The sequence below is a fragment of the Elgaria multicarinata genome, chromosome 7, assembly GCF_023053635.1.
Source record: "Elgaria multicarinata webbii isolate HBS135686 ecotype San Diego chromosome 7, rElgMul1.1.pri, whole genome shotgun sequence".
Lineage (NCBI taxonomy): Eukaryota > Metazoa > Chordata > Lepidosauria > Squamata > Anguidae > Elgaria > Elgaria multicarinata.
This window is the reverse complement of record NC_086177.1, coordinates 109,380,559-109,402,105: the sequence shown is the minus strand read 5'-3', so window position 1 is coordinate 109,402,105 and position 21,547 is coordinate 109,380,559. Positions and strand designations below refer to the sequence as shown.

Sequence of the window (21,547 nt, the reverse complement as noted above, 5' to 3'; positions counted from 1 at the left end):
CAAAAAAAAGTAATTCCATCTCCACACATCCAAAAAATCTGGCACAAGGTGTGTATGTATATTTATTAGACATTCCCAACTTCCCTCCGGAAACCATTTTCTCTTTCCACTTTATCGAAAGGTTGCTATAGTCTTTCAGTTTCCGTTGTTTTAATTCTGTAAGTGGATTTTAAATCTTTGCATTGGTACAAGATTTTATTTCGGCTCTTATTTTTATTTCTATTTTATAATGTGAAGTTTATATTGTATTTAATCATGTTGGATTTTTTTTGGGGGGGGGTTAAATTCTTGTGAACTGCCCAAAGAGCTTTGGTTATTGGGTGGTATAGAAATATACATATATATATATATATATATATATATAAATTATTCTAAAATGCAGCCTTCCTGTGCCTTTAACAGCAGTTTTATTTATTTATTTATCATATTTATACCCCGCTCCTCAGCCAAAAAAGGCTCCATTTGGGTGGAGGTGAGGGACTGGTGGTACTAAGGTTAAACTTTTGTAAACCGCCCAGAGAGCTTCGGCTGTGGGGTGGTATATAAATGTAATAAATAAATAATAATTAATAATAATAATAAATAATATGATGTTGGTATTTTCTCTCTCTTCCTGGCTGGGCTCCTGTGCCTTTTAACAGCCATGTGACAGGCAGAAGTCCAACAGGTAAAGCTCCCCCCTGAACAACACCTGTTGAACATCTGCCTGAGGGAAAGAGAAAAGAAGCCCTAGTCAAGGCTCCATTCGCCCCACCCTTCCTCAACCTGACTTCTGATTGGCTGCGCCTCCTCACGTGGCCACGGCTCCAACGACCCTCGCCTCCAGCATCTCGCCACAGAAAGGAGTGGGCGGGGCCTGACCCTTCGCGGCCGCGAGAGAAAGGGTTGGGCGCGGCGGCGCGGAGGAGGAGGGACGTGCTCCGATTGGTGGACGTGCTCCCCCTCCCCCTTCCTCTTCCTCTCCCCCTCCGCCCCTCTCCAGTACTCAGCCTCGCGCGCGCTGCCGTAGAACGTTGGGAGGCGCGCACGCGCACTCCGCCTCTCTCGCCCGGTTCGGCACGCGCGAGGCGGCGTTTGCTGCTGCTGCTACTACTGGGGCGGCCGCTCGTCCGGCCGGCTGGCAGCCTGCAAATCAGGTCAGTGAAGACGGGCGTGTGCGTGTGTGTCGCTTCTCTCCTTTCTCTTTTGTTCCTATCTGCTCGGGGCAGGGCGTTTTTGCATGCTTGCATCGCGTGGCATTCTGCACCGCGGACGGATGGGCATTGTCTTGCGCGTGGCGCCGGCATTGTGCTGCTGCAAGGCGTGGTGGGGGTGGGGAGGGGAGAGAGGGAGGGAGGGAGCATGCATGCACGTGCAAGGTCCACCGGCTGCAGTCGCGGGCGGCTCTGCGAATTGGGGAGCCCGAGGGGTGGGGGCGTTACGTGTGTGTGTGTGTGTATAACGGGGAGGGGTCTCAGTGAACTGAGGCGTTGGGGGTGGGGCGGGCTGCCCTGCAGAAAATTGGGGGTGGGGCGGGCTGCCTTGCAGACCCCTCCTCCTTCTCTCCCCACCCCCCACCCCCTTTCCAAAGTCCACGATCTTAGGAGCTGGGGGTCGAGAGAAGGGCATTGGTTCCTTGCAAGGAGCAGTGAGGAGTGGTGGTGGGGTGTCCCATGCACTGGCATGGGATGTGGGACAAAAAAGATGCAGCTTGCATGCTTGATCTTCGTTGTCAGGTGGCTTTCTTTCTTTCTTTCTTTCTTCCCTTCCCTTCCTCCCTCTCAAGCAGCCTCATTTCTAGCGCACCAACTCGGTGTTCGTGCGCCAGAAAAAGGGGCTGCCTGAGAAAGGATGTGCGGTAAATGCAATGTGGTGTGTTCCTTGGTGCGCTGTGGTCTGACCCACAGCGGTGAGCGCCGGCAGGCTGGAGCGCGCTTGGAGAGTAAGCTGAGCGCATCTGGCGCCGTCCAGGGTGAAGCATGGCGTGACCAGGAGGGGCACCTTTTGGGCACACCGCTTCGTGGGTGCCAAAGGAGGGCTGGGGCGGTGGGGCTGTTCCCGCAGGATGCATGTATCGCGGAAGAGTCGCGCGCCCAGTTCGGCACAGGTCATGTGCTGCACGCGTTGGGGCTGCCCGTGTTCTCCATGTGCTGATCTGATTGTGTAGCTTAAGCGTGAGGTTTGGTGCCGGATAACAAAGCTTTTCTCTCATGCGGACAGTCCCATTGACGCCGTTCAGACAACACGCTAAGCCATGATGGTTAAGCGTTTTGAGCTGATATTAGCATGTCGTGTGAACCATGACTTAGCATATCGTGTAAACCATTCCTAGCCACTGTGGCTACATAATCACGGTTTAAGCATGTTCACTGACCTTTTTCTGGTAAAGGGTTAGTGGCCTAACCGTGGTTTAGCGTGTCGTCTGAACAGGCCCACTGAGTATTTACCAGGAGTAAATTCTGTGCGGAGAGCATGGTTTGGTGTGAATGGTATCAAAATCAATGGAAATGGTCCAGGAACGCTGGATGAGATAACTGGATTTATTTGTGAGCTAGTAATTTCTGAGTTGGGACTTGAATCTTTGAAACGGTCATCGTCAACCTGGTTTCTTCTAGATGTTTGGGGCTTCAACTCCCATAAGCCTCAGTAAGCATGGCCAATAGTCTGGAATTCTGGGTAGTAAAGTCCAAAGCATCTAGAGGGCACCAGGTTGGGGAAGACAGCTTTAAACACCCCCTTTATCACTGTTAGTGAGGTACACTTTGTGTTTTGGAACCAAGGAACTGCTTGGCATTTTTTTGTTCTTGAATTAAGTTAGCATGTAGGTAGAGAGATGTTCAGGGCAGAAGTGTCTGTCTCGTGCTTGTCACAACTTACCTGTTGTAGAGAACTACGAACCGTGCTGCGGGTTTATTTGATGACAGTAATCGGAGGGGATTCACACAATGTAAAGATGCCCCTGTGGGGCAGAGTGAGTTGACTTGAACTCATCGATTGAAATCAAGTTTCCAGCTTCCTAATTTTTGTATTTCCTGGAGGCGTGTGCATATTATAAACCTGCCCAGACACACCTGGGCTACGCTGATGGAGTTGGGTACCAATGTGGCATTGCATGCTGCAGATCAATCCACAAAAGTCTTTCTTAACTGACCTACATTTGGCACACAGAGAACATGGGTGGCATCCATCAGTGCAGCGTTCGAAATGTATTGAATTGGATGTCTGGCTGTTCACACAACGTTTTTTAGAGGCGCCACTACAAATGTGAAGTTCAATACCCACAAGCATATCTTTGCAAACATGCATGCGATACAGATAAACTCATTGGAGGGCTCAGAAGTGTCTGTGGCCTTCTATTGCGTACGCTTGGCTTTACTCTGTTTTTTTTTTGTGATCCATCTTTAGGACGTAATAAAATGCTGAATCTTTTGTCGACTTCGCTTGAGCACCTGTGAGTTGGGAATCTAATAATAAAGTTGGCACAGGATTATGGTGCAACACACAGTTTTTGCAGAGTTTATTTATTTATTGCATTTATATACCGCCCCCATAGCCAAAACTCTCTGGGCGGTTTACAAAAGTTTGGAATAATAGTAGCCCTCCACAGGCGTTTAAAATTCTAATCATGGCAGGGAGATGGCGTTGAGCATTCTGGGACTGCTTTTTCTACTCCATATCTCCCAGTTCCACGCAGTGCTGTAACTGTGCAGTCGAACTCACTGATCGCTGTTCGGACGTTCCAATTCAACATGGCAAGGGTGTGTGTGTGTGTGTGTGTGTGTGTATGTGTATGTATTGGGCTGGCCCTATCATTAGGCAGAGTGAGGTGGTTGCCTCAGATGGCAGAGGCTGGAAGGTGGCAGCAAGATGTTGATGGAGAGAGCTGAATGCACCCTGTGCCCCCTAAGCTAACCTGCTGCATTCAGGTGCAACGGAGGATGCTCTTCCATTGTCAGTGTTGAATAAACCATGCAGTTGGCTTCTGGAGAGGGCGCCATGTTGTTCTTTGCCTCAGGTAGCAAAATATCTTGGGCCAGCCTCTGTGTGTGTGTGTGTTTCTGTGCAGGCAGCTGGGGCAGTGTGTATCCTTGTCTCACTCCAAGATTCAAATTTTGAGCCTCCTAAAGAAGCCGATTGATTGATTTCATTTGTACCCTGCCTTCCTCCCAATTAAACCAATTAAATAGATTAAAACAATATGTTGAAAGGCAACAAAAGCATAAATAATTACAGAAGAAAATGTTATTAAAAGCAGCAGCCAACCCACCAGACTCACTTATGCACGAAAAACCTTCTTAAATAAAGCAGTCTTTATTTATTTATTGCATGTTTATACCGCCCAATAGCCAAAGCTCTCTAAGAGGTTTGCAAAAATTAAAACCATAAAAACCATTCAAAATATAAAGCATAATATAAAATACAATATAAAAACTTAAGTCGGGATAAAATCAAGCAGCAATGCAGAAATTAATACAGATTTAAAATACACGTTTAAAACAGCAAAGTTAAAATTAAGTTGCTAGACTGTTGAATTGTTGAGAAAATAAAAAGGTCTTCACCTGGCATCTAAAAGAGTATAGTGTAGGTGCCAGGTGAACCCCTTTAGGGAGCTCATTCCACCATCGGGGTGCCACAGCAGAGAAGGCCCTGCTCCTGGTAGCCACCTGCCTCACTTCCTTTGGCAGGGGCTCACGGAGAAGGACCCCTGAGGATGACCTTAGGGTCCGGGCAGGTACATATGAGAGGAGGCGTTCCTTCAGATAACCTGGCCCCAAGCCGTTTAGAGCTTTGAATGTTAATACCAGCACTTTGAATCGGGCCCAGAACTGGACTGGCAGCCAACGAAGCTGGAAAAGGACTGGCGTGATGTGATCTTGCCGGCCAGTCCCTGCTAGTAAACGGGCTGCCCTGTTTTGTACCAGCTGAAGTTTCTGGACCGTTTTCAAAGGCAGCCCCACGTATAACTCATTGCAGTAATCCAGACACAAGGTTATCAGAGCATGTATAACTATAGCCAGGCTATCTCTATCCAGATAAAGGCGCAGTTGGTATATCAGCCTATGCTTTATCTTTGCCTGCGAGCAGAAGGGCAGCAGAGAGGGAGAAAGGCTAGCCTACATTGGGAGGGAGTTCCATAGTCTGGGAGCAGCCACCAAAAAGACCTTCTCGGGGGGCCACCCAATAGGCAGCGGTCTAGGGATTTCTGATTGCTTACATGGAAGTAGTACAAGGGACTCCTGTATAAATAATTCTCTTGTAATGAAGAATTAATCTAGGAATCATGCTTATAGAAAGAAGTGTGAGAAGGAACTAAGGATGGAGCTTACAGTAGAAGAATATAATTGAGTATCAAACTGGTTCAGCGTTGTGGACAGGTTGAGCACAAGCAAACTTGGCACCAAGCACATTTGGGAACCTTCTCTGTGGCCAGTAAATGAGCTGATGTTGAAAACCAGTATGGTTAATGGTGAGAGTGTTGGGATTGGACTGGGTGACCTGAGTTCAAATTTCTACTCAACCATGATGCTTACTGGTTGACCTTGGAAGATTTATATTCTTTCAACGTAACCCGCACTAGAGGCATTCAAGAGGCAGCTGGACAACCCATCTGTCAGGGATGCTTTAGGATGGATTCCTGCACTGAGTGGGGGTCTGGACTCGATGGCCTTATAGGACCCTTACAGCTCTACTATTCTATGATTCTACTTCACAGGGTTGTGAAAATAAAGTGGGAAAGACGCACAGAAACTCCCTTGAGCTTCTTGGAGAAAGGTCAGGATGGATTATTATCTGTGAGTGTGGCCGTTTCAAAGTTCTGCTTATAAGGCGTGGGTTGAATAGTGTTCTGCTCCAGCCGGAATAAAGTGATACGTACAGCACAGCATTTGGGATACGTAATTAACAAGGCGCTGGATTTACGAACATTGGTGGAGGTGTAAAATAATACATTCTGAATAAAGGTTATATGGCTAATTAGTAATATAACTAGCAACTTACACTGCAAACAGAAAACTATTGTCTGGTTAGTGATTTGATTGTTGACGCTAAAGTCACGTTAGTGAGGGATCCTTTGAAGAATTGTACAGGAAATTGGTGGGGTGGTTATCCTGTGTGAATGAATTGCAGCAATCAAGGTACAATCTTGAAAGTCCCATGCTGTGATGGAGGACTGGGGAAAGTTTCTCGTCTTCTGGAACAGAATAGGCATAGGAACATAAGTGCCCTGCTGGATCAGACTGAGGGTCAATGTAGTCCAGCACTCTGTTCACACAGTGGCTAACCAGCCATTGGCCAGGGACCAACAAAGGAGGACATGGTGCAACAGCACCCTCCCACCCATGTACCCCAGCGACTAGTGCACACAGGCTTACTGCCTCGGATACTGGAGGTAGCACATAGTTATCAGGACTTACAGCCAATTCACAAGTTTTAAGAACATAAGAAGTGCCATGCTGGATCAGACCAAGGATCCATCTAGTCCAGCACTCTGTTCATACAGTGGCCAACCAGCCGTCGGCCAGGGACCAACGAGGCAGGACATGGTGCAACAGCACCCTTCCACCTATGTTCCCCAGCAACTGGTGCACACAGGCTTACTGCCTTGAATACTGGAGATAGCACACAACCATCAGGGCTAGTAGCCATTGACAGCCTTCGCCTCCAGGAATTTATCCAACCCCCTTTTAAAGCCATCCAGATTGGTGGCCATCACCACATCCTCTGGTAGTGAGTCCCATAACTTAACTATGTGCTGTGTGAAGAAGTCCTTCCTTTTATTTGTCATAGATCTCCCAACAATCAGTTTCATGGGATGCCCCCGGGTTCTAGTATTATGAGAGTGGGAGAAAAAAATGTCTCCCTCTCCACATTCTCCACACCCTGCATAATTTTGTACACCTCTATCATGTCTCTCCTTAGCCTCCTTTTTTCCAAGCTAAACAATCCCAGCTGTTGTAACCTTCCCTCGTAGTCACCAAGAAACACTGGGGTTTGTCAGTGTGAAGAGGTCTTGTTTTATATTTATTTATTTATTTATTTATTTATTAAATAAATTAATAAGTTTTATGTTTACTTTATATTCCACAGAATTCATCTTGTTTCTTTAGCATTTATTACAATTGATATATATGCTTGTAACGGAGGATGAACACTTTACGCATCTGAAGTGGACCGTGATCTATAGAAGCTTGTGTCATAATAAATGTGTTAGCCACAACATTCTTGGCTGTTTCGGATGTTTTTGTGGGGGTGGTAACTGCTCACAGGGTGGGAAAACTAGGGTTTGGTGCTGTATAATGTAAAAGGTTAACAGTGCATAGTTAAACTATGGAATTTAACTACCACAAGATGTAGTGTTGGCTCTTATACAAATCTATTCTGCGAGTATGCTTAGAATAATATGTACATTTCTGGTCACTGCTCCTAAGAAAGAATATTGTGGAGTTGGAAAAAGTGCAGAAAAGGGCAACTCAAATAATCAAGGGGATGGAGCATCTCCCCTATGAGGGAAGGTTACGTCAACTGGGATTGTTTAGCTTGGAAGAAAGGAGGCTAAGGGGAGACATGATAGAGGTGTACAAAATGATGCAGGGTGTGGAGAAAGTGGATAGGGAGACATTTTTCTCCCTCTCCCGTAATACTAGAACCCAAAGGGGTCATCCCATGAAACCCATTGCAGTTAAACTATGATATTTACTACTACAAGACTTAGTGATGGCCACCAATTTGGATGGCTGTAAAAGGAGGTTGGATAAATTCCTGAAGGAGAAGGCTACCAATGGCTACTAGTTCTGACAGCTATGTGCTTCCTCCAGTATCAGAGGCAGTGTGCCTACGTACACCAGTTGCTGAGGGACATGGGTGGGAGGGTACTGTTGCACTGATGTCCTGTACTAGGTTTCCCATGGCCCCTGGTCAGCCACTATGTCAACAGAATGCTGGATTAGGTGGACCTTGGTCTGGTCCAGTCTAGTCCAGCTCTTATTTTCTTATGGGAAGGGCAAGGAGAATCATAGAATGGTAGAGTTGGAAGCGGCCTACAAGGCCATCGAGTTCAACCCCCTGCTCATTGCAGGAATCTACGTTAAAGGGTTTGCTTAACACAGTGGTTAGGAGGAAGAGTGTTGGAAGGAAAGAGGTGTGTGCAAATCTTTCCTTTTGCTCTAGACACAGTCATTTCTTAACCATGGTTCCAGCAGCCAGGTGGCTAGCATATAGGTAGTGTATGTAGCTTTAAACCAGCAATATTACAAATGAGAAGGATCTTGGAATTGTTGTAGATCGCAAGCTGAATAGGAGCCAACAGTGCGATATGGCTGCAAGAAAGGCAAATGCTATTTTGGGCTGCATTAATAGAAGTACAGCTTCCAAATCGCGTGAGGTACTGGTTTCTCTCTATTCGGCCCTGGTTAGGCCTCTTCTAGAGTATTGCGTCCAGTTCTGGGCTCCACAATTCAAGAAGGATGTAGATAAGCTGGAGTGTGTTCAGAGGAGGGCAACCAGGATGATCAGGGGTCTGGAAACAAAGCCCTATGAAGAGAGACTGAAAGAACTGGGCATGTTTAGCCTGGAGAAGAGAAGATGGAGGGGAGACATGAGAGCACTCTTCAAATACTTGAAAGGTTGTCACACAGAGGAGGGCCAGGATCTCTTCTCGATCCTCCCAGAGTGCAGAACACGGAATAACGGGCTCAAGTTAAAGTAAGCCAGATTCCAGCTGGACATCAGGAAAAACTTCCTGACCGTTAGAGCAATACGACAATGGAGCCAATTACCTAGGGAGGTTGTGGGCTCTCCCACACTAGAGGCCTTCAAGAGGCAGCTGGACCACCATCTGTCAGGGATGCTTTAGGGTGGATTCCTGCATTGAGCAGGGGGTTGGACTCGATGGCCTTGTAGGCCCCTTCCAAGTCTGCTATTCTATGATTCTAGGGTGGATAAAAATCAATGATTTTAAAAAATAAAAATGAAAAAATGGATTTTTTTATTTAAATCGGATTTTTTTTAATAAAATGCTTTTTGAGGAAAAATATATCTAAAGATAGTTTTGTATTTAAGATACATTATAGTCCAAAGGTTATTCATCATGAAATAAGGATTAGTTTTTAATTATGTAGCATGAGGCTGTTTAAACGTTTTGGTAAATGAATTCCATTAATCCATTCACAATGTTATGCTCTTCCAGAGGTTTCTGTAAGATTATTTTTCTCCTTCCAATAAAGTACAGCAGAAAAGTTGTCCAAATATGAATGATTAACCTATTAAACTGGAGATAGTTCACCTCGCAATGATTTCATAATTATCTATATGATGTGTTTCTAATAGTATAATCAAATCTGAAAAGTTGCTATTCTAAAAATGAAGCCTTCATCTGCTTGTAAATATTAAGATTATACCAGCAAGAATGAGTCTTTGGTAACTCTGAGTTGTGTAAAATATAGCAAGGAAGAGTGCACTTTTGGGGTGGGGTGAAGTCTAGAGATGTAAACTTTCCAGAAATTTTGAAGCCATGGGAAAAAAAACACTTTTCCCCGTTTTTTCGGGAAAAAACGGAAAATTTTGGAAAATTAAAATAATGCAATATTAGCACTTTTTACAGATTGAAAGTCACTTTGTTACTTGAGGAACATAAAATGTAATTATGTCCAAGTTGGTTTGGCATAAAATTATTACATTTGGTATATTAAAAGTAGTGTATTCAAACAATTATTACTAATTTAATTTACTTTTCTTTTCTTTTTTTCTTTTTTTTGGTAACAAATGGAGCTACAAGCTCCTGAACTGTTAGGAACACCTGAACTGTAAGGAACCTCTTTGGTTCTGCCAGTTTATGAGGAGCAGGCAAAAAACAATTTAAAAAAACAACAACTGAAGAAACCATCAACATTAGTAACAAAGAAAATTATTTATGTCTTCGCTAGTCCTCCAGCGTCAAGACATAAAGCCTCCATTCCCATAAAAAGAACTGAGAAGAATTGGGGGCGGGGGACGACCCAAGATTCAATGAATATGCATGAAATTTAATCAGACTCATTTTCTGACCTATGGCTGTCAGTATTAGTTTCAGTCTCTGCTTCAATGCAGTGCTGCTCCCTAGAGGCAGAAATGCATCTTCCTTTTGCATTTGAGAGTTGTAGTCTCAGTTTGCAACCTAGGACTTGCTTGTCCTTGGTGCACAGACATTGTAATAATCTGATACTGTACAGTTTTTAGAAATCATTTGGAGAAGTAAATATCTGAACACCTTGTCTTAAACATTTTATTCATCATGCTAAAATAAAACATCCCGTAATCCGTTTTTTCTTTCTTTTTTTCCCAATTTTTCCAATTTTTTTGGGAAAAAAACCAAAAAAGGCTTCAGGGAAAAACAGAAAAAAAAATGTGTGGTTTTTTCAGGGTTTTTCCGGGCCTTCACATCTCTAGTTTAGCCACATGATTAAATCAAGTCTTTCTGAGTAGTGATTTAAATTGTGATTTAAATCATGATTTAAATCAAATCCACCCTTCCTGAAGGCCTGAGGCTAGCTTAGGGGATGCAACTGTGCAGCACCATGTACACTGATGGCGCTATATAAATAAATAATTAATAATAATAATAATAATAATAATAACTACACTTCCTAATAGTAGGGCTGGCCCCTGCCTACATGTTACGAAGGATTTACTGTATGATATGATGTTGTGTTATCACTTAATCTATCACTACCTCCAGTAGCCAATACTGTTACAAGAGAACAGACAAGCATAAGATGTGACATCAGATTACGCTACACGTGGCAGGTAATAGGTAGGAATGTGGCACTGATACCCGCAGTGTCTCAGGTAAATGTGTAGCTCCAGGTTTAGGAGATGGCAGGCTCAAATCCTCGCTCAGCTATTGACAAATGTCACTCAATCTAACCTACCCCATACAGTGGTTGTGAGAATCAATAAAAATGGCAAAACCCTTTATCTGCAAAGAGGTGTACAAATAACACGAACAATTAGTAGTGTTTGGGAGAGTTGGTTGCTTCCAGTTCTAAAATTTCAAGTTTCTTGTACAACAGACCTGTTGAAATCTTTGTGACAGGTCTTTTAATGCAGGCATGGGGAGCCTCTGGCCTACAGATTCTTCCTCTGGCCTACAGATTCTCTGGCCCTGCTACATCTTCCTGGTAGGAACAAGCTTTGATCTCTGATCAGCAGCCGATCGGAGAAACCTTTTCCCTGCTGAACACTGAAAAATGCTCCCTATCTCAGCACTCGAGGCCAAACGAAACTTTCTGCTAATCACGCATAGTCGTAACTAGCTTAGTTGAATGTACGCATACACAGTCCTGGTTTGGATGGGGATTGTGGTGATTCCGGAGGGGAAATCTAAGCTTCCCTGGCTCTCATTTTTGTCCCCAAATTCCACTGTCAATAGGGACATCTTTTCTTTCTCCTTTAAACCCCACCTCCTCTGTGTGTGTGTTGGGGGGGGGGGATTTCTGAATGAAAACTTAAGGAGGGGAGCTTAAACCTCCTCTTGGGAATTGCTGTGGTCCTGATCGGGGTCACATGTGCTTATATTCAAGTAACTAAGCCAATCATGCATAGCTCTGCTATGCATGATTACAGAATATTTAGTATGGCCCTTAGCAAAGGAAAAAAAGCTCTTATCTCTGGTCAGAGATAAGAGCTTGTAGCTTCTGGGGTGAGGGGGCTAGGGAAGAAAGCTGCTGTGTGATTTAGCTCAGTTTAGTCCTAACGCTTACCCTGCTTACTTCTGAGTAAACATGCAGAATCTTCGTATGAGATGTTATTTGGAAGTGCTGCAGAATTATACATGCTGGCTTATTTAAAGGCTGGGCCCTCTTCTAGTAGGGTTAAAGTCAGTAAGAATCACAGTTTTGCCCTACCTGCCCTGACTTTGCCGTTGGCTATGCCCATAGATGGACTGTGGCTGCCAAGATAGGAATTCAGTCCATGGACTGAGAAAGGTTCATTGCAAGCTATCTAGGACTCAAAAGCCCTTCCTTGGCAATGAGCAAATCTTAGCTCATCATTGGCTCCTCTGCCTTCTGAAATTTTCCCACAATGCAGCCCACATCCTTGCAAGTTCTTCGCAGACATGCAGCCTACACCCTTGCAAACTCTGCAAACATAAGTTCTAGAAGGGCTGACTTTAAAAAAGAAAAGTTAAAGGTGAGAATCCTGGAGGCTTTGAGATGCCATATTCTGTTTTTTCTGGGTCTCTTTCTACACATGGGAGGAATCATGGGACCCTGCAGAGAGAATAGTCTCCTCCAACCTGGCGCCCTCCAGATGTCTTCGGCTCCCAGCATCTCTAGCATCTATGACCTGGCCTGAAAACCTTCCAAGGCCTCTATAAGCCCTTTTGCAGGGTGAGCTTCATTTACTGAGTATACGTAATGTTGACGTTGATGCTCTTCATATGGCATTCATTTCTGCACCATCTGCAGATAGCGTAAGTGCTGGATCTGCCCTGCGGGAGACCCACAGCCAAATGTTGTCACATGACTGTCTGAATGTCAGAAGAAATTGCTGTGGATTGGGAGTGGGGGTCACTTTGAACTACTAGAGCCACTTTACAGCTGTAGTTTCTGTATGCACAAAACAGCTTCCTCTGAATTCCAGGGCTAAGTGTATAGAAATGGCATTCCTTACAGTCAGCTCTGCAGCTGTGGGTGTCTGTATTGCAAATGTTTTCCAGGAAAGTGGGGGCTAGGGGTATCTCTGCAATTGATCTGCCCCATGACTACAACGTTGGGCTAGTTGGCTGTCTCAGGTAGCTTCTCAGAGCCTGTTGGCAAACTTTGGTCCATCTTCGGATGGCGTCCTGAACATCGTGAGTCCTATGTTCCCACCCAGCTTTGCAGTGGAAGGAGAGCATGATCTTCTTCCTAGTCCTAAAGTTTTTTTGGACTGGAAATATAGGATTTGCTTTTGCTGTGTGCTTGCTGGATGCATAGAACAACTGGTAAACGCTCAGCAAAACCAAGCTCAGCTTCTCCCCTCCAGCACCAAGCTGAAAGGAGGGAGGGAGAGAAGGGGGGGTGGGATTGTCTTTTCCCATTACGTGGGTTCACCCACCCCACCACCAGTCTTTGCAGCTGGTGTGGGGATTGCCACGACCCAGTGTGCAGGCTGCTGGTAGGCTACAGAATCATAGAATTGTGGAGTTGGAAGAGACCACAAGGACCATAGAATCATAGAATAGCAGAGTTGGAAGGGGCCTACAAGGCCATCGAGTCCAACCCTCTGCAGTGTGCAGGTAAACCAGTTAAACCCTCCACGAGAGGTGACTCTCCATCCAGCCTCTTCTTAAAAACCTCCAGCGATGGAGAACCCACAACCTCCGTAGGTGGACTGTGTCACTATTGTACAGATCTTACTGTCAGGAAGTTTTTTCCTTATATTTTACCAAAATCTAGGTAGCTGTATGATTGGTAAAACGTTGTAACAATTGAGTTGAAAAAATGTGGGTGCTTCTTACCCCTTTAACTCAGGACTTGTTGAGTCCCTGAAAGATTTAGACAACAACAAAACCCTCCAAAAAGCCAGGAATACACAGGTATAAGATAGGGAATATCTGAGATGGCAACAGTGCAGGTGAAAGGGATCTAGGCATTGTGGTTAGTTACAAGGTAAACATGAGTCAGCGTGATGCCAGTGCAAAAAAGGCTAATGTGATTTTAGACTACATTAATGGAACTATAGTTTCCAAAATTGACTACAGCAGGAATGGGTTGATTTCCAGATTTTTGAGGACTTCAACTCCCAGAAAGCCCTGCCAGTATAGCTAGTCATCAGGAATGCTGGGAATTGAAGTCCAAACCACTTGGCGATCTACTTTCTGCCCACCCTTGTCCTACAAGACACCTTCAACCCAATTCTATCAAACACTGGGATTGCAAACTTGTTTGGTACCCATATCTGCAGCTGTAATTACCTTTCTGTGAGACCGGCTCTCGATTAGGATCTTGGTTCCCATGCAAAGAGTGCTGAGTGCTAAGTTGGGGTGAGGGGGGAGAGAGATTTGATCTCCAAAGTGTGATTTACCCACATGTTTTGCTGGCAATCATCTTGCAGCCAGATTTCAAGAGTTGCAGTTACAGCAAATAAATCAGCTGGATGATGTGCACCATTTAGTGAGCCGTTGAAGCATTAAACAATGATGTTATGCCCTCATGGTTGCTATGTGAACTCCAGGGCTGAAGACGGGTATGCTGGCTCAGATCTCTGACATTTCAGACTGTTCCTATTATTTCAGCAGATATTTGTCTTGCTAGGAAGTGCTATTTGAACATGAGAACATAAGAAGAGCCCTGCTGGATCAGACCAAGGGTCCATCAAGTCCAGCACTCTGTTCACACAGTGACCAACCAGCCATCGGCCAGGGATGAACAAGCAGGACATGGTGCAACAACACCCTCCCACCCATGTTCCCCAGCAGCTGGTGCACACAGGCTTACAGCCCCGAATACTGGAGATAGCACACAACCATCAGGGCTAGTAGCCATTGATAGCCTTCGCCTATTTGGCACTTGTACTCTAAGCATATATACAGTTCTCATGGGGAAAGGATTTCTAATTTGTTCTGCATGTTAGTTTGGATCCTGGCACCATTGTGCATTGTTTCTTACTTCTATCATGCATCAGATTTTCTGCTAACTGAGTTCTCATTGTTCATCCTTCTCCATTCTCTGAAATTGGCTTAATTCCACGTCTTTCACACCAGTTTCTGCTTCATTTTCTCTCTCTGTCTGGATCTGACAACTGCTTCAAAACCTGTTGCATTATCTAGGAGGCTGGTCTGTAGCAATGACAGTTTTTGTTCCTAGACACAAAAAGAATGGCTACCCTATGCGTGATAATAATAATAATAACTGTTCATAAAATGAAATGTTCCTCTCCAGGAATTACAGAATTAAAATCCAGTCCCGTTTATAAGTGTATTTTAGAGCTTGCTTTGTGTGAGTTATCCTGGGGTAATGACCCCCTTGACTCCTCAATCTCAGAGGGTTTTTTTATGAGGAGATAAAGCAGAGCCTACTAATGAGTCGAAACAAACTTGGTTTTTTTTTAATCTTGCATATAGAGTTGCATCTTCACTATATCCTACTTGCTCAGGAGTTACCTGCATAGGGTTGATTTATGTAAGTGAACTTGTAAATTAAAAAAAGTAGATTTGTCATCTCTGCTGTACAGAAGCATTTTATTCCTTACAAATAATATGTGGCGGTTTTATATGACAGATTTAGTGTTTAACACGCTTCCCCTTCGTGATCTGGTTGTTTATTCATTTGCGGTGGGCTGTTTTATTGAAGCCAACTTTTGTTGCATGTGGCCTGGTTCACATATTATGATAAACCAGTGTTGCAGGGGAACCCTGACTCACTGTTTAGAAGAAGCATGCTTCTAAATGCTGCCCAGTTGCTCGCATTGCAAGCAGGAGCAGCTAAACAGACCACAGTCCGTGTTTCTTTTCGCTGCTATCCTTTAGCGTTGTATGTGAACCTGTTATTCTGACTTGTCCCTCCCCTGACAAACTGGAGTCATAACCCATGTTTTGTTGTTTGCTTATGACTCTGGCTTGCTGAGGGGAGAGACTAACCAGACTTCCTTGTTCTAACAAGGTCCACAGAGTGGCTTGTTAACATGCGGTATGGCTTGTGAATCACCCTTAACAACTCAACAACAAACCCTGGGTTCTCATGGTGGCTTGTTTTGAGAAAAGTAAGCCATACTGCATGGTTAAAAGCCTCCCTACAGAAAATGTCCTGGGTTCAGACATGCTGGCCTACGGTTCAACAAACAACTCACGGTTCAGCCGCCACCACTGAATGTAGGTTACCATGTTGTGTGAACCCAGTCACTCTGTGTGTTGTGTTGTGTTGTATTGTGTTGTATGTATGGGGCCTGTCTGATAAGAAGTAACATGTCGACTGACTTTTAACTTCAGGATGTACATAGATGGATGTCTGCTGTTTGTTAACTTCTCTGCAGAATCGGGAGATAGGTGTGCTGTCTGTGTATTCTCAGAATAGTTTTATTTATTTATTGCATTTCTATGCCACCCAATAGCCGAAGCTCTACAAGACTCTTAATTGCCAATTTTAGCAATTAGCACTTACATTGCATTTGAGTGTTCAGGGTAGCCTTAGCTTCTCGTAGTCGTCCTGATTCTCCGGTGCATAACTTTGCCGTTTGGTTATGCTTCTAGCTCTGTTAGACTTGGAGCGTCACCTGCAACTTTAATTTCATTCCTGCCTCTAGAAACTCATTTTTGAACCCGGCAGGGTTCTCTGAGCACTTTGTTCTGCCCATTTATGATGCTCCTGGAGGACTTTTTCTTGTTCTCCCATGGTGCAGGGAGAATAGATGCCCTGTTCTCTTCAGAATTGATGTCATCATTGGAAGTAATCAGACAGATCATTTGAAACCATTTCCCTGTACTCATTTCATCCTGTTCTGCCTTCAAGCTCTCCCTTGGAACACCTGAAGCTATTTTTCTTGCTCTTCTTGCAGAGCTGGGATTGCGGGAGAGGAATGCATTATTCTCAGAGGTGATTGTACAAAGCTGCGCATATTTTGTGTTCGGACTGTTTCCTTAAGACCTCTCCCTATAGTCCTACTTTTTGGTAGGGTTCAGACAACACAATAACCAATGGTGGTTTAAATAGTCGACGGTTGGTTAATTAACCCACCATGGATTATTTTGTTGTATGAAGGGAGTTTTTTTAACCAGTGGTTGGTTATTTGGCCGAAATAACGCCATGCAGGGTTATTTGAATCACCATTGGTTTTCATGTTGTGTGGAGGTCATCATTGGTTATTTCATCAGCCACAGTGTTGCAAGGCAAGAGCGGTCAAAGCGGTGGCTGCCACTCTAGTCCAGCCAGCAGGATAGAGTTTCGGCAGCAATGGCTGATGGGCTACTAGCAGGAGGACTGAGGGGGAAGAGAGGGCGGGGGATGAGTGAGTCAACTCAGCGTAGACTAATAGGCAACTCAGTGCTGATCCTAATGCACATCACAGTTATTATCATGTTGCATAGGAAGTATCCCCTAGATAAACAACTGTTGGCTATCATGTTGTTGGAACGCAGCCTTTATGTGTGCTGTATGTTATAGTTTTTCAAATTTGTTTAGATTTGCTGATATTAAAATCAAGGTCAGTCTTGAAGGTGGAGGAGGTGCTTAAGGTTATGTGAACTAACGTATTCTCCCTTATGAGCCTGCCCATTCTTTGAGATCTTCTGGAGAAGCCCTTCTTTCAGTCCCGCCATCTTCACAGGCATGCTTGGTGGGAACATGGGAGAGGGCCTTCTCTGTGGCTGCTCCGGTGCTTTGGAACTCTCTTCCCCGGGGAAGCTAGACTGGCTCCCTCCTTGATGGGCTTTCAGAAGCAGGCTAAAACTTGTTTGTTCCAGCAGGCCTTTGGAGAATAATTTGGCCCTCCATCTATGCTAATGTCTTATAATTTTGTTGTGTGTTTTAAACATTTATGGTTTTGTCCCCCCCCCCCCGTCCCCCACAATGTATATTTTAGACTTTGTAAGGCCGCCTTGAGGCCCAGCATTGGGCAAAAGGTGGGATACAAATAATAATAATAATAATAATGATGTCATACAGAGAAACGAACTTTTTGTGTATTTGTTCTCGAATGTTGGAGCCCTCTGTGTTTTATGCAGTACGATTCACTCCCATCCTGCTTTGCAATCTCGCAGTTTCTGTTGCAGTTACCTATGTCTGCACACTTTTCTGTCTCCTCCATTCCTCCCGCCTCTTTCAATACGATTTTGAAATTGCATGCATTTTGGTATTGGGTTCCATTTCATCTTCTGTTCATTTTTCACCCTGTTCTTTAAATTTACTGCCTCGCTGCCTGAATTTGCATTGGTTTCGTTTTCAGGTTTCTTTGGAATCAGAGATAAGGGAGAGTTTGTTCACTGAGCCTGGGAAAAAAAAACCATACACCCAACGATTGCATCATAATAGTGTTCTGTCTAATTTTCCGCCTTGCATTCTGTGCTCTGTTTTGGGGCAAAGATCCCTCCAGAAATACCCATTAGTAACTTGAATAAGATTGGGCAGGGGGCGGGGAGTGGATTCCTAGGAGACGCTTGGTATATTCTAGGATGATAGTGCTTTTTTGCATTGTTTGCATAGTTGCTTTGGTAGATAAGTGATAACAGCCTCTCTCCTCCAGCCTCTTTTGCCTCAGTGGTCTCCTGCTTATTTATTATTACTATTTATTTATTTAATACATTTTTATATCGCCCAATAGCCGAAGCTCTCTGGGCGGTTCACAAAAATTAAAACCATCATAAAACAACCAACAGGTTAAAAACACAAATACAAAATACAGTATAAAAAGCACAACCAGGATAAAACCACGCAGCAAAATTGATATAAGGTTAAAATACAGAGTTAAAACAGTATAATTTAAATTTAAGTTAAAATTAAGTGTTAAAATACTGAGAGAATAAAAAGGTCTTCAGCTGGCGATGAAAGGGGTACAGTGTAGGCGCCAGGCGGACCTCTCCGGGGAGCTCATTCCACAACCGGGGTGCCACAGCGGAGAAAGTGTAGAAACACCTTCTCCTACAGTCATACTACATTAAATTGGAACACAATGGCCCAGTTCAGAAGACAACTTAAAACATGGCTTTAACCATGGTGGTTAAGCCAGAAAGCTGGGCTGTGTTCAGAAGACACCTTAAACTACGGCTTTAACTATGGTGAATAAAGCAAAAAGCCTTATTCACACAGCCTGGCTTTCTGGCTTAACCACCGTGGTTAAAGCCATGGTTTAAGGTGTCTTCTAAACGGGCCAACTGAGTTCTTTGGAGCACCTTCTATTATTATTATTATTATTATTATTATTATTATTATTATTATTATTTCTTACCCACCTCTCCATTTCGATCAAGGCGGGGATCAACAATAAGTATAAAATATGACAAAATTGTGTGTGTGCCCTGTGCTTCCAGTGTATGGACGTCTTCATTACACTGGGGGCTTTAAAAAATATTCCAAACATCTTTCTTTTGAAATATGCACATAGTTCTATTTTTTTAAAAAACCTAAACTTGCTAATTCTGAGCTTGACAACACAGAAGTTTTTGTTTCTGTTTTTCAAGTGTGGGGACATTTTCCTCTGCAAGCATGTTTCTCTGCAGCCTGTTAAATAACGTTGCCTGAATCTCTTGAGCTTCTTTCGCTTTACCTGCTTCGCCGCGGTGGAAAGAAATTGTGAATGAATCTCAGAAGCCGTCTTGTGGATCGGGTTGTGTTGATAACTGGAGCAGTAGTAAAAAGAGAGAGAGAGAGAGAGAGAGAGAGAGAGAAGATCCTGGCAGATAATAAGGAAAAGCAGGGCGCGTGATAAGGCCAGTGGCTTCTATCTTCAAACATTCTCTGCACTCTTGTTGTGCCTAGCAGGTTCATTTATAAGGGGATGGAGGCTTTATTGGGAGAGAAAGGTACAAAGAATTACTTGCAGAGTGCAGACTGGAGCTGCTGGTGCAAAGGTCCCTGAGAAAGGAGCATGAATAAAACCTCTTTTGTGATGTCTGGAGGCTCGTCTCCGCCGGTGCCCTGCCCTGCCCCTTAACCCCCGGGCTGTGGAGTGAGCAGTGTTTCCTGGGATGTGACGTGTGAGACGTTGGCCCATCCTCTCTCCCTGCCTTGCTCTCTGGCACTCTGCCGGCATTCCTGCATCCTCTTTATTCCCCCAATTTCAGGGTTCACTTGGTCATGAAGGGCCCTCTCCGGCGATGTTTTTGTGCCGCCCCGCTGTGGGGGAAGCTTCCAGAATGAGTGCTTGGGAAGGCATGGACTGTGTCCCTTGGTGGGGGTTCTTCTCTGCAGTGTCGGGGTGTGTGCGTGTGTCTCTGTAGGCTGGCCTTCCGCATCTGAGCACCCTTGAGATGTTTCGGAGCTCAACTCAAAACATCCTCCACCAGCATTTGCATTGATTGCACCAGTGGAGGCTGGTGGCACCCATGTCCGTGTGGCAGTGAATCTGCTCCGAGTTTCAGTCAGAACTCTAAAGGAGTTATCCAAGATGCGGAGCTCCTTTAGACTTCCTCCTCTAGCTCCTTGAGAGTTCTGATGTTTCTAAAGCAGTTATCCAAGGTGTGGAGCTCCTTTAGAGTTCCTCCTCTAGCTCCTTGAGAGTCCTGATATTTCTAAAGGAGTTATTCAAGGTGCGGCGCTCCTTTAGAGTTCCTCCTCTAGCTCCTTGAGAGTTCTGATGTTTCTAAAGGAGTTATCCAAGGTGCGGCGCTCCTTTAGAGTTCCTCCTCTAGCTCCTTGAGAGTTCTGATGTTTCTAAAGGAGTTATCCAAGGTGTGGAGCTCCTTTAGAGTTCCTCCTCTAGCTCCTTGAGAGTTCTGATGTTTCTAAAGCAGTTATCCAAGGTGTGGAGCTCCTTTAGAGTTCCTCCTCTAGCTCCTTGAGAGTTCTGATGTTTCTAAAGGAGTTATCCAAGGTGCGGCGCTCCTTTAGAGTTCCTCCTCTAGCTCCTTGAGAGTTCTGATGTTTCTAAAGGAGTTATCCAAGGTGTGGAGCTCCTTGAGAGTTCTGATGTTTCTAAAGCAGTTATCCAAGGTGTGGAGCTCCTTTAGAGTTCCTCCTCTAGCTCCTTGAGAGTCCTGATGTTTCTAAAGGAGTTATTCAAGGTGCGGCGCTCCTTTAGAGTTCCTCCTCTAGCTCCTTGAGAGTTCTGATGTTTCTAACAGATTCGCCGCCCCACTGACATCAGAGCCACTAGCCTCCACTGGGTTGCACTTACTGGGGTTGGTGGGAGTTGTTGTCAAGCACAGCTGGCTGTCAAAAGTACCATCAGCCCAGCTGGCTTCATCTTTCGAATCGATGCAGTGGTCCCATGACAAGGAAGGAAAGGATTTATGGAGACCCTGGGTAGGCAAAAGGACCAAGAAAGAAATTAACGTAATAATGACAGAACAGTGGGGAATCTGGAAATGATAATGTAATAGTCTAAGCAGTAATAGGGAAGTCCGGTCAAGCAAGGAAATGATAGGGTAGAAGTATAATATGGCCCACTTGCTGATCTGTCTTGAGAGCAGTAGCGGTGTCCAGCCTGAGCGTAAAGGAAGAGCTAATGAAACGCAGCATGATAGCCAAGGGTTGGAGTCCTAAGTGTGACGTACTGGCCTTAATTATATCATAAAAAGCTAGAGATATCTCCTTATTTTGTAGATTGGTAATTCATTTTTTCTGAAAGTACCCTTTGATCCACCTCCTGTTCTCCGGACGATTCGTATGCAACAGGATCTGCCTGGCTCAACTTGCCCAACCAATTTGACCCCTTCTAGTGGGAGTGTTCTGAGTTGCATGGACAGCCACCATGGGTATAGAAGGCTCTGTCTTCAGAAAGTCACCCTCCATGTGTAGACTACGACGAAAGTGACTGCAAAGGAGGTGGGGTAACTGTGCTCCCTGTCTTAGTGTGTTTATGCTCCCCAGATGTAGAACGCCCGAGTAAGGCTTTAAGTATATCAAAGAAGATGTGTGTGTAACATGTGTTGCTTCTTGGTGTTGGTGCAGGATGCTGC

General features: G+C 44.6%; 1 protein-coding gene across 1 annotated transcript in view; it reads left to right on the top strand.

Annotated features, from left to right (window-relative positions):
- The first annotated feature begins 1,119 nt into the window (after window positions 1-1,119).
- The window catches only part of PTP4A3 (protein tyrosine phosphatase 4A3), a 114,083-nt gene continuing 93,655 nt past the window's right edge, over window positions 1,120-21,547 (top strand). The window contains exon 1 of the mRNA XM_063131186.1: window positions 1,120-1,136. The gene's annotated coding sequence lies outside the window, so the exon portion shown is untranslated. The remainder of the gene's footprint in view (window positions 1,137-21,547) is intronic.